Source organism: Hoplias malabaricus, chromosome 1 (genome assembly GCF_029633855.1).
Source record: "Hoplias malabaricus isolate fHopMal1 chromosome 1, fHopMal1.hap1, whole genome shotgun sequence".
NCBI lineage: Eukaryota > Metazoa > Chordata > Actinopteri > Characiformes > Erythrinidae > Hoplias > Hoplias malabaricus.
The window spans coordinates 90,360,153-90,364,595 of NC_089800.1; positions in this window are offsets into that span (position 1 = coordinate 90,360,153).

The window sequence follows — 4,443 nt, forward strand, 5'->3', positions numbered from 1 at the left end:
CATCACTGCTCCTCCTCCACTCCTTTGCCTCACACCTCCTTCTCCCCTCCTCACTCCTCCTCCACTCCTTTGCCTCACTCCTCCTTCTCCACTCCCTCTCCTCCTCCTCCTCCTCCTCCTCCTCCACTCCTTTGTTTCACACATCCTCCTCCTCCTCCACTCTTTTGCCTCACACCCCCCCTCCTCACTCCTCTTCCTCCACTCCTTTGCCTCACTCCTTCTCCCCTCCTCACTACTCCTCCTCCACTCCTTTGCCTCACACCTCCTCTTCCCCTCCTCACTCCTTCACCTCCCTACTCCTATATTCCTCATTACTCCTCCCTCCTCCTCCACCTCACTACTCCTCCTATATTCCTCACTACTCCTCCTCCACTCCTTTGCCTCACTGCTCCTTCTCCCCTCCTCACTCCTCCTCCAATCCTTCGCCTCACTACTCCTCCTATATTCCTCATTACCCCTCCCTTCTCCTCCACATCACTGCTCCTCCTCCACTCCTTTGCCTCACACCTCCTTCTCCCCTCCTCACTCCTCCTCCACTCCTTTGCCTCACTCCTCCTTCTCCACTCCTTATTCCTCCTCCTCCACTCCTTATTCCTCCTCCTCCTCCTCCACTCCTTTGTCTCACACATCCTCCTCCTCCTCCACTCTTTTGCCTCACACCCCCCCTCCTCACTCCTCTTCCTCCACTCCTTTGCCTCACTCCTTCTCCCCTCCTCACTACTCCTCCTCCACTCCTTTGCCTCACACCTCCTCTTCCCCTCCTCACTCCTTCACCTCCCTACTCCTATATTCCTCATTACTCCTCCCTCCTCCTCCACCTCACTACTCCTCCTATATTCCTCACTACTCCTCCTCCACTCCTTTGCCTCACTGCTCCTTCTCCCCTCCTCACTACTCCACCTCCAATCCTTTGCCTCACTCCTCCTTTTCCCCTCCTCACTGCCCCTCCTCCACTCCTTTGCCTCACACCTCCTTCTCCCCTCCTCACTCCTCCTCCAATCCTTCGCCTCACTACTCCTCCTATATTCCTCATTACTCCTCCTCCTCCTCCACCTCACTACTCCTCCTATATTCCTTATTACTCCTTCTCCACTCATTCACCTCACTCCTCCTCCTCCTCCCTCCTTTGCTTCACTCCTCCTATGTTGCTCACTACTCTTCCTCCTCCACTCCTTCACCTCACTCCTCCTCTTTCCCTCCTTTGCCTTACTCCTCCTCCTATATTTCTCACTACTCCTCCTCCACTACTTTGCCTCACTACCCCTTCTCCCCTCTTCATTACTCCTCCTCCACTCCTTTGCCTCACTCCTTCTCCTCTCCTCACTACTCCTCCTCCACTCCTTTGCCTCACACCTCCTCCCCCCCTCACGCCTCCTCCTCCACTTCTTTGCCTCACAATTCCTCCCCCCTCCTCACTCCTCCTCCAATCCTTCGCCTCACTACTCCTCCTATATTCCTCATTACTCCTCCCTCCTCCTTTACCTCACTACTCCTCTTATATTCCTCATTACTCCTCCTCCACTCATTCACCTCACTCCTCCTTCCTTTGCCTTACTTCTTCTCCTATATTTCTCACTACCCCTCCTCTATTTCTTCGCCTCACTCCTTCTTCTACTCTCCTCACTCCTCATCCTCCACTCCTTCACCTCACTCCTCCTCTTCCCCTCCTTTGCCTCACTCCTTCTTCTCCCCTCCTCACTACTCCTTCTCTACTCATTTGCCTCACACCTCCTCCCCCCCTCCTCACTCCTCCTCCTCCACTCCTTTGCCTCACTCCTCCTATATTCCTCACTTCTACTCCTCCATTCCTCACTTATTTATTCTGGGTTTAGTCAGGGTTTATTGGTTTAGTCTGTGTTTGTGGGTTTATTTTGGGTTTACACCGGATTTAGTCAGGGTTTACACTGGGTTTAGTCTGGGTTTACACAGGGTTTATCTGTGTTTATGGGTTTAGTCTGGGTTTAGTCTGAGCTCCGCAGCAGTGTTCTCCTGCGGCGAGTATCAGAGAGGACTGTTCCTGTAGGGGGTGGGGAGGGTGTTTGGGGGAAACCCGAGCTGGTGGTGGTGGGGGGTGTAAACTGAGACCAGGTTCTCACTGTGTGGCGTCCAGAACAAACTGAACTGTCCTCTGACCTTCTGACCCATATGAGCACAGTTCTACTGGACCTTACACAGACCCTGAGTACTCTCAGAAGCACCAAGAATTACCAGAGGAACTAGGTTCCTTAATCAGACTCTCGTTCTAGCAGCAACCCCTTCATCTCAAACGTCTCCACGCCCCAGTCTCTCCTCTCCACCTCCTCCTACTCAGTCTCTTCTTTCCTCCTCCTCCTCAGTCTCTCCTCTCCTCCACCTCCTCAGTCTTGTCTCCACCTCCTCCTCCTCAGTCTCTCCTCTCCTCCACCTCCTCAATCTCTCCTCTCCTCTTCCTCCTCAGTCTCTCCTCTCCTCCACCTCCTCAATCTCTCCTCTCCTCTTCCTCCTCAGTCTCTCCTCCACCTCTTCCTCCTCAATCTCTCCTCTCCTCCACTTCCTCAGTCTCTCCTCTCCTCCACCTCCTTAGTCTCTCCTCTCCTCCTACTCCTCAGTCTCTCCTCCACCTCCTCAATCTCTCCTCTCCTCTTCCTCCTCAGTCTCTCCTCTCCTCCACCTCCTCAATCTCTCCTCTCCTCTTCCTCCTCAGTCTCTCCTCCACCTCCTCCTCCTCAGTCTCTCCTCTCCTCCTCCTCCTCAGTCTCTCCTCTCCTCCATCTCTCCTCTCCTCCTCAGTCTCTCCTCTCCTCCGTCTCTCCTCTCCTCCACCTCCTCAGTCTCACTTCTCCTCCTCCTCAGTTTCTGCTTTCCTCCACCTCCTCAGTCTCTCCTCTATGTGTGTAAAGGTTGTAAATGAGTGAGATGATAAATAGTTGAGGGGGTTTCTGGTGTATTGTTGTGTATGCAACTGGTTTATTATTATTATTATTATTATTATTGTCATCATCAGGTGTGAATCACTGGACAGTGGGTAAGAGGACAGTGCTGTGTTACCGGGGCTGGGTGAGACAGGTGAGGCATCCAGGTGAGGCTTTGTCCTCACAGTGGGGGGTGACAATCAGATGTGTTCTGTAACTGTATCTGCCCCGAGAGATCGCATCCTGCTGATGAGAGAGGGAACACAGCTCTTTCCTCCAGCGTCTCAGTCCGTCCTCTCCTCCGGCGTCTCTCTCTCTCTCTCTCTCTCTCTCTCTCTCTCTCTCTCTCTCTCTCTTGTATCCTGTAGTCTCTCTGCTCCAGTCTCTCTTTGTCTCCTGTCTTTGTCCCACTTGCTCTCTGAGCGATGCTGAACCCTGGGGGCAGACGTAGGGTGATGGTGTCCGAGCGGGCGTGTGTCCATACGGAGGCGGAGACGCTGCCGCGGGAAGTTTACGAACTGCTTGAGCAGCAGAGGTTCTTCTACACAGAGCTAATGCAGGAGCAGGAGAGGAACTACCGCTCATTCCTGCAGATGGTGATGGACTGCAGCAGCATCCGAGTGGACGCTGTCCTGAAGGAGCTGCAGGAGCTTTGTCTCGTCCTGCAGGACGTCCGCAAGGCCGCCGCCCGTAATGCCCTGCGTACAGACAGACTCGCCCAGGGCTTTGTCATGGTCCGAGGAGCTGTGAACGCACTCACATCAAAATATCTGTATGCAGCTGAAACAGACGTCAAGCCCAGGAACGTGGACAGGAGATCAGAGACAAAGACAACAGAGACAAAGACAACAGAGACAAGGACAGCAGAGACAAAGAAAACGGAGACGAGACGAGAACCAAAGGCAAAACAACTCGTCGCCAACTTGACAGACCTCCAACTGGACAATATACAGGTAGAGAGAGAGAGAGAGAGAGAGAGAGAGAGAGAGAGAGAGACAGAGACAGACAGACAGAGAGAGAGAAATCTACTTTGATTTCACCTGTGTTTATTGCTATTAATGTTTTGTTTGTTTGTTTGTTTGTGTCTCTGTTGATGTAAACATCTTAAACTCTCAAGGTTATAGCGCTCTAAAACTGAAATCTCTCTGTGTGTGTGTGTGTGTGTGTGTGTGTGTGTGTGTGTTTCAGGCAGATAAACTCACAGAAGAGCAGCTCTCTGGTTAAGAACACACACAGAAACACACACACACACACACACACACACACACACACACACACACACACACACACAGAAACACACACACACACACACACACCTAAAGACCTAAAGATAAAGATAAAGAGATAAAAGACCAATGCTTAGAAGCAGGAGAAACAAACTTGTAGCAGCATAAAAGACCTGCTGAATGGACTGTGTGTGTGTGTGTTTGTGTTTGTGTGTGTGTGTGTGTGTGTGTGTGTGTGTGTGTGTGTTCCAGATTTTAGAGAGGCCTTCTCTCTCTTTGATAAGGATGGAGATGGAGTGATCACCACTAAAGAGCTGGGGACAGTG